Source organism: Zea mays, chromosome 5 (genome assembly GCF_902167145.1).
Source record: "Zea mays cultivar B73 chromosome 5, Zm-B73-REFERENCE-NAM-5.0, whole genome shotgun sequence".
NCBI classification, from domain to species: domain Eukaryota; kingdom Viridiplantae; phylum Streptophyta; class Magnoliopsida; order Poales; family Poaceae; genus Zea; species Zea mays.
In genome coordinates this window covers 60,148,832-60,158,153 of record NC_050100.1, presented here as the reverse complement: position 1 = coordinate 60,158,153, position 9,322 = coordinate 60,148,832, and the positions used below count along the sequence as shown (strand labels likewise).

The 9,322-nt window shown below is 39.2% G+C and overlaps 1 long non-coding RNA gene across 2 annotated transcripts; it reads right to left on the bottom strand.

Annotated features, from left to right (window-relative positions):
* Nucleotides 1-26: 26 nt before the first annotated feature.
* Nucleotides 27-5,859, bottom strand: LOC103626420 (uncharacterized). Of its 2 annotated transcripts, XR_552937.3 has the most exons (4): nt 5,306-5,859; nt 4,188-4,269; nt 3,527-3,595; nt 27-2,764 (listed from the first exon to the last, which is right to left on the bottom strand). It is a non-coding gene; the product is annotated as an uncharacterized lncRNA (long non-coding RNA). The 2 variants fall into 2 exon arrangements; XR_552935.3 differs by having other exon boundaries at nt 27-3,595.
* Between the last annotated feature and the right edge of the window lie 3,463 nt (nt 5,860-9,322).

The following is a 9,322-nucleotide window of genomic DNA, read 5'->3' as shown; positions in this document are numbered from 1 at the left end:
ATCAAACAAACATTATATTATTTTATAAATTATTTCTAAAGAATCAATATAGAATTTTAAATGATAGGTCAGGCATTGTGATTACCCATTGGTAGGTGAAGAAGGGAGAGGTGGAGGAGAGGAAGAGACCTAAGCGTTTTCGCACATGAAGCACGACGCATGAAGACATGAGTTTACAAGGTTTTCAAGTTCCAAGGAAGTAGCACATGTCTCTTTACACTCATTTGTGTTACAGAAGAGAGAACGCAAGCACAGCCCGCAGTCTTTTATGGTAGTAGTAGCAGCAGATGTCGTTTGTTGTACACAGATATACATAGGATGTTTGATCGTTCAGCCAAGACCCTGAAGCAACACATCGTCGTTGCCTAGCACAAATCCTTTGTTGTCATCAAGGAACCTGTGACAGCGTCATAATTACAAAATGTTTCTAACAAGCAAGAGAGCAGCAGTAGTAGTATGATTACTTGACGGAGTAGAGGTTGGCGGCGACAGCCTTGTTGTGCACCCAGCTCTTCCCTTTGTTTGTGGTCTTGTGCAACACGTTGCTGCCACAAGCATCCCAAGCCTCCTCCTGGAGTAGTGTAGTGCATAGAAATTCATAGAAAACCATACAGGCCAAGATATTTACCTATGAGCAGTAGCCCACGCTAAGGATCTCAAACCATCGGCTCTGCACCTGCACCTCCTCAAAGTCTTCAATTATCTACACATAGATTGACACAAAGCAATTAGCGCTCTCTGCAGCTTCTTTTGTTCTAGCTAGCCACCTGACTGTTCCTATACTGAGGAAGAGCCCACCACCGCGCAACAACAACCAAAGTCCATTGTCTGCTCTCCACCCCATGTTCAAAATCTCCATGCCACCACCCTGAATGTTCCTATCACATGATGGATAGAGTGGACATATATTCATAGTTTTTGCAAGAAAATCGTATCATAGTTACTGAAATAACTATCAATCAAAACACATAAGTTTACCAGAAGCAAGTAATTACCATAAAGAACTTGATGCTGGTGATTGGTTGTTACATACACAAAAGGAATGTGATCAATTAGAATTTTGATATTTCAGACAAATCAATAAGAGAGATAAAGTAGCATTCAATATCAAAAACCTTTCGAGGGGGTTATATTTTCCACGAGTAAGATATATCTTAACATTGCATACTACAACATCCTCTTCCTTCAGCAGCACCTCAGAAGATTTCTGAGGACAGTTGAGTCAACATTAAAAAAGGTGTGAATCCTTCAGAGAAGCCAAATTATTTCGGCCACACTAAATAAAATGCGGAAAAGCTGCAAACCTATGAACAAACTATGTCATGTGCAGTAATATTTTTGAAATGCTCCAGTTTGTCCTTTGGAACAGAATACTGGTTGCAAAACTGCAACTCAAATAGCTTAATACTTTCACAAAAAGAAAGATTAGTTGAAGCAATAAGTACACCAATACATTGCAGATGCTACATTATGCATCTACTGAGCAGAAATAGAGCTCATAAATTCTAATTAAGTGGAATAGCTGTACTGCACCCTACAAGATGCATAACAAGGTTGCTTTAGCTGTTATTTTTCCATATAGGTATTATCATACGCGTCTCTGAAGATCAAACCTCTTTTGTGAATACTTCTAACTCTCCCATGTTGGAACAACTGTGCATGCAATTCTAAGCTCCCTGATAAAAGAAATAGAGGCAGGACAGGTCAGATAATGAAATAAAAATGACAAAAATGAAAAAAGGTCTTGTATATAATTGTTGCCAGAAAATCATGTTGCAACGCCAAGAATTTGCCAGAAAAGGCCATCAGGTTCCAGAAAAGGTTTGTGTGAAAAAAGTGGTTCTCCACCAATAATTGTTGCTATAAAAGGCCATCAGGTTGCTACGCCAACCTACACTACAAGGAAAAGGTAACAACTAACCAGTTATCCATAGTTAAGGTATTATTTATGTAAATACCTAACAATTATAGAGGCTTTGCATAGTTATATAAACTGGTTCAGGTTAAGAAATGTATTTGTATCATTGCTCTAGGTAGATCATGTCCAATGAAGTCCAAGACATCTTATTATCAAATCATGCGAGCTTTAGATTCCATGAACCACATTAATGAGTAAATGTTGCAAGAATTGTATGTGTGTTTATGATTATTGTGTTCTAAATTTTGCTAATGGTTTGACTAACTGGATTGTTATGGTGATCCTGAATTTCTTGGTATGGCTAATGCATTTATCTATTTCAGTAACTTAAACTCAACATCTTTGTCATACCTATTGTTTCCTCTTAGCTATTGTGATTTGATCGAGGTTAATTTCTAATACAGACCGGACCTGGCATTGAAGAACTTCATTCCATTAAATAAATAACAAAACAACAGTTACAAGAGCTGCGAGGATCCAAGCATATATACAAATATAAAAGAGAACAAATCCTAAGGTCCAAGCATGTATAGAAAGAGATAGGAGTTAATCAAAAAGAGAATCAGTAGTGCTACAAAAAGTAGGGTTTTCTTTACCTTGGATTTGTCGATTCCTAACTGAAAGAGATTGATCCCGTAGGTATTTTCTGACATATGAAATATTAGTATGTCATATAATCAGTTTGTTGGTACGATGGGAAGGGGTCTATCTCAAGTAGCTGCAACAGCAACAACAGATGGTCTTATAGGTCATTACTAGCTACACGAACATATATGGTTCCTAAATGACCATCTTCAACAACTATCAGTTCATCTTCTATTCATGGGATAGCCAATACATCAATCACTAATCAAATGAAGTTAATGTCAAATGATAAGTATAAAAATATTAACTCAACCGGAACCTGATTCAAACTTGCTTACACGCATTGAAAAATGGTTTCCAAATTTAGTGCAATCTTAGACAGTTAGTGCCATCGTATTTGAAATAATTCACTATTATTGAGATGAAATAGAAAGGTTAGTTTCCGTATCAATCATAGGACTGCATAGGGATGAATATAAGTACAATGCATTTGATTTATAAATAACAAAAAAATTGTTGTTTCAACATGTGATCAAATGATGAAGTTAAAAGCAAAGGATAAGTATAAAATTATTAACTCAATGGGAACCTGATTCAAAATTGCTTAAAGCTACTAAAAAATGGCCATCATATTAGTATAAACCAATTAGCAATTCGTAAGATTAAGATTTCTGGGACTTTACCAAAAGTCCAACGGAGAGGACCTAAAAAAGTGAGTCACGGGATTTCCAAAAAAGTTCAGTAAAAAATACAGTGTACTACCATGAAATAGACGAGCCCCTACACTGTTACATGTACATAGCACAGTTACAAAAAATAATGGATGCACGGACAATGGCATTCGATAGTTTTAATGGGCTTATTATACTACAGAGAAAATGAATCCTACATGTAGGCCATTATTATAAAAATAAGCACAATAGAAGTTGCTGAGACCAAACACATACTACCAATATTTTTATTAGCAAGTAAACCAACGATCATGGTATAAACAGGTAGCATGCAAGGCATAATGATACTAACCTTTTGGCAAAGATTTTGGAGAACAACTACACTTTTGGCGGAAAGCCTTGCTTCATCTGGCACTTCAAACTATGAAACATAAACTCTATCAGTGATGTTCTTTATCAATGATGTTCTTCAAATAGAAAAGTGAATACCTCAAAGAAACAATAGAAATCATAACAAGCACCGGATATTTTGATTTTGTGAATTCCTTAACGCTAAACCAAATTCCACCAGAGTTTAGATGGGAATAAGCTGATATGTTTTTTCTTCAAGCAACAACATTGTTCAGTTTATGGCCTTTAGTAGACTTTTGAGTTTGTCTATTTTCATAACCCTAAAATCAAAATAAAAAAGTAAAACTGCAACATCAAAAAATTCAACAATAGTGTTTGCGGCAGAGTGCAGATATCAAAACCAAAAGATTACCATGCCTTTGAATGCATGCCTTCAGAGTTTTTACAGAGTTTTTTAATATGAAATGAGCCAATTCATAGAAGGAAAATGCTTTCTTTGAGCCAGCTTCTTATCCAATCCCCAGAAGACATGTACTCAAGGTCAGTTATATCAAAGTAACGAAGACGATATCAGTAGACTGAACCTAAAGGGGAGAAGTTGAACAGTTTTGGTACCTATACAATACTAAGGTTGTAGAGGTAACATAAAAGTGGTCCATTACCTGAACTGGTCTCTCCATTATACTAAGATTTAGGAAGGATAAGTTCCTATAGAGATCATTGCTGACACGACAGACCGGTTACCTGAAAAATATATTAAGATGGATGTGCCTAAGAACAGAATCATGAGGCATGCGAGTTAATAAAACAGAAAGCTTTGTACAACAATAAATCTGTTTGTTTCGGTTTGTTTTGGGAGATTTTTACAAGAACACGTGAGGTTGGCACACGTCAACAAGAGGACAGAGCAAGGCTAATGTGGCCACCTCTGGTGCGAGGAAACCGGCTGGACTTTTAATAAAAGAGACCAGTAGTTAAGCATGTATGTCTCAAAACTAAATCTTCTCAAAGACACAAACAAGACCCCATGAGGTAACCCGATCCACGTTAAAAAACTATCACATAAATGCTGGAGGTACCAGCACTTTGTGCAAATTGACTGATTCTGTTTGTCCTTATATAAGGAATGGCATAATATAGTCTTTCACAATGGATAGTTTCATCCGTTATGTTTGTATATATACATACAACTGATACAAGAGGTAATGTGTGTAGATATACCTCCATCTATGTAAAACTTATGTCATCTTTTATCCATTAATTGTTTGCATATCATTTGATTGTTGACATAGCACATCATTTAATAAAAATATAGAACAACAATTGATTGAAAATGGTCCAAGGGCATATATAACCTTATTTAATACGCAGTCTTCTAAGGGTATGTGCAACCCTAAGCCTTTTGATTGGTTTTCCAAGCAGAAAACACAGCTAAGAAACTGCATCTACACAACAAAATTTCTCTAAATTATAAATATATTACCTTTAAAGATAGTTCAAGGGACGAGTATAATTGAGGGTACACATACCAAAGTCTTTTACACTTGAAAAGCCATATATGAGAGAAGTTTTCCGCGAAGAGATGGTATTTTGATTTTTTTTCCCACTTATCCCCTATGATCCCCTACATCCGTTTCCCCAAGGTTAAATGGAAAAAAAGGAACAGCCCAGATAAGAAAAGGCGACATACCTTGGGTTGTTTTCATCAGATAGTCTATTGTTAGGACAGAAGAACTATTGTTAGGATTTAGGAAGTAGCCAATGAGATAGTATATTGTACCTTTATTAACTCCTTTCCATTAGTTCCAAAATCTGGTCATATGTTGGCAACTATTTCCTCATACTTCAGCTTCCTGAAAGATTGCATTATGATGTCACACAGTAACTGGATTTATTTCCCTTATGGTAGCCAATAGAATAAATACTTATGGTAGTGTCTTGTTATTGTCCATTGAGGTCCGCTCAACAACATCAAACCATGATTCTGGTGCACTTGCGATCGGCCTACCAAAGCAATCCAGTAAAACCAAAAATGACGGATTGGTTATATCCAATACAATCAACAATGAAGCAGTTTAAGGGCTCGATCTTGCTTAGTAAAGCAGGCTTGTATGAGATTAAGCAGTAGAGGTTTACCACAAGTGAACCATGAAGGTGGTAAATAAAATGTGCTGAAGAGAAACATTAAAATAATTCACACCAAATTCCACTTGAATCCAACACTAGTACATAGGTAGCCAAATCAACAAAAATTATAGGACTCTCATATCTGAGTAATGCTAACAATTGTTGGTACATAGGTTACCTCCCTTCATAAGTCCAAATTAGTCCAAACTAAGAGCAACCAGAGCCAAATTCAAGAAATTAAGCACGCATAAACAATTAGGAGGGAAATTGCATGATTAGAAAGCCAAATTAGAAAAACTCAAAAATAGTAATATAAGATAAATAAAGGCAATATATCGAATCATACGACACAACTTAATTTATTAGTTCAGTTTTTTTCCAGAGGTGCTGCTTTATGGAGAAGCTTAAAGATGATCTTATTAAACTCAGGGATCATCGACAACATATTCAGCACTCTAGTGGCAGTCGACATTAGCGGAAATGGGAAAAGTGCCTACAGAAGATAGTCAAAATAGCAGCTAATAATAGTAAAAAAATGGAACTCTAGACACTATTGGCAAAAATGTGCAAGCTCTGCTCAAGGCACCAGCTATTTGAGTTGACAAACTCTGGTCCTTTTTTGGGGGGGTGGAGCAAGCTTTGAATCAGATCAATGGCTTGAAGTTCAAGGGCAAATGTCCGTTGCGCAACTGGTCACCTCGTTGGACTTTCGGTTATCCAGACTCTCTAGGCTTGCAGTGCTTAATATGTATCGTGTGGCCTGGCACCATACGTGAATGCATCACTCCCTAGTAAATCCAACCCTGTGAGCACATTCAAAGCTTGGCACATCTTCCTTGAGTTCACATATGGTGCCAGGCCAAGGTCGCCTAGGTCACACGATACAACACTTCTCGCTACCATATCCTCTGCCATCTTTACCTGCAAATTCAAATGGGTTTCAAACAGGTTGGTTACTATTAGAGAGCTGCAACGTTTGTGATCTTTTAGTGGTTGTGGCAGCTGTGAGAAGCGAAATGGTCACCTTGATTCTTAACGCTTCTACATCGGATTTGAGGATTCTGTTGTCTGTGACTGCAGTACTGAACTGTTGGTTGGCATATGAAAGTTGCTGGAACAGTGTTGCATTTCACCTTTGAGTCGTTCAACCTGATAACGAGGCAACATGTCAGTGCGCATCCTACAAACTTGCAGTATACATCATTGGTTGGAAGTCATTCCTGGCCAGGTTAGTGAGGTGGTTATGGTACTTGTGACTCAAGGTCAGACAACTGTGCCTGTTTCCTCCTCCTAGACCGCCGCGTAGACTCCCTGTTGGACACCATCCTAAAATTTACAAGAGCAATGCATCCCACAACAAAAAGTGACCTCTTTGTTTAGACATTTGTTGGAAACTTGGATAATTTTGACACAGGCTTGATCTATTCGTACCTTCTTATTCGCTTCGTCTCAATGGATCTGTTACCTCGCTCGTAAGGAACTCCCTCTACCTCATACAACGATTCGCTGTCGGAGTCTGACTCGCTTTCAAGAGCATGATTTGCTGAGATGGTTAGCCCGGGGCTAGCTATGACCAGTGCAATACGGCAGGTGAGCAATGCTTGACATGAGTCTATTTTGGATGTTTTTTAAAAAAAATCCTGCATAGTTTGGATGTGATAGTAGTACTCTAAATCGGTTCGGCTAGCTATTAACATATATTCAGATAGGCATGTTTAGCAGACAGGAATTTCCCTAGAAGTTCGGACAAATGAAAACACTGATCTATTAAAAACGCAATAGGATTCATGTGCAAACTGTCATAAATAGTTGATGGTTGTGGTGTCACATAATATCTGATCAACAGTTGATCATAATTACTTTACCCTTTGTACAGAGGTCACAACATTTGACGACACGGTTAAATTCCAATTTGTATAGATTGCAGGAGCAGGGTAGTATCATTTATGGCGCTTACCAGATATGGACGCCGCCTGTGACATGACTGGATTCGGCGTGCGGACGTTCCCGTACCACCAACTGCCTCCATCCATGGTGTCCTGCTCGGGCGCGAGAAGATCCTTCGTTATTGAAATCACAAGTAAGTGTAGCAAACTCTATACAAACTGGTGAGCGAAGGAGGAGAAGTTACAGGGCATCCAGGTCGCCGAGCATGCTCTTGTCCTCCTCGGGGAGGCCATCTAGGTCGCCGAGCATGCTCTTGTCCATGGCCACCACCGCCGCTACGGATCTAGCACCTAAACAGCATCTGCACCGAGCGGTAGGGCCCGCACCGTCGGGTGGGGGCCGCGCCGTGCCCGCTCGCGCCGGGAGGCCAGTGGGGCAGCGCGTCGCCACCGGGGCTGAGGCCGGGGGTCGCGTCCTAGAGAGGACAGAGGGGTGAGTCGGAGAGATGGTGACGAGAGCAGTGGTAGGGTTGAACGGAGAGAACCGCTCGGTGCAGGTGCCACCATGGTAGCTAGGGGCGCGTCCGCCCCGCCGGGAGGGCCGCGTGCCTCGCCCGCGCCGTCGGGTGGGGGCCGCGCCGCGCTCGCTCACGCGCGGGGGGCCGGTGGGGCAGCGTGCCACCACCGGGGCTAAGGCCAGGGGCCGTGTCCTGCGCAGGGGCGGCTGGTCGCGAGATCATGCAGCGATCTCGGGCGGGGTGGCTGGGGGGACGGCGGGGTGGATCTCATGGGCGGGCGAGATTTTCGCGGCGGGACAACAGGGCGGCGCGATGTGCGGGAGCGGGGGCATGGCGAGCAGAGGGGAAGAGGGTGGGGGATCCACGGTGCGAACATGGCAGAACCGTGCACCAAAATCAATGTGGACGCCTATGGTAGGGTCTTAAGGTGTAGTAAAGATAACAAACTGAGAGTAATTTTATTATTTGCGGCACTAAATGAATTCATTTTAAAATGTGACTAACTATAAATTGCATAACTTTTCAAGATCTACAAGTTATATTTTGATAGTTTCTACATCCGAGGCTGTTTACAAATTTTTTATTACAAATATGAAAACTTCACACGAATTTTTCAATGATAAGATGATTTCAAATTAAAAAATTGTCAATTACAAAGTTTCATTACATTTCAAGACCTACAACTTTTATTTTGGTGGTTTTTCCATCTGAGGTAGTTTGAAAAATTCAAATTTAAAATTCGAACATAGTTTTGCATGACAAGATGATTTCAAACCAAAACATTGTCAACTACAAAGTTTCATAACTCTTCATGTTGGTGGTTTTTATATTTCAAGATCATTTTCAAAATTCAAAATTTAAATTTTTTAAATTCAAATGTAGTTTTAGTTGACAAGATGACTTGAAATGAAAAAGTTTTCAACTACAAAATTCTATAACTTCTCAAGATCTACAATGTTTATTTTGGTTGTTTGGTCATTTGTTCATCTCACATGATGGTTCTAACAATATGCACAAATCTTATACATCTCTCTCGTAGTTTCATAAACTACGAGAGATATATAGGTTTTATGAACAAATGTACTTTTATTTTGTCATATCAAGAAATGTTCAAAATATAAATTGTACATCATGATGAGTTATACAAATTTGTAGTTGAAAACCTTTTCATTTGAATTAATTTACTGCTTTAAATGTGATTTTTAAATTGTCTTTGCATAGTGTTGAAAAAAGCACTTGGCAAAGAAGCTCTTTGCTGAGTGTTCT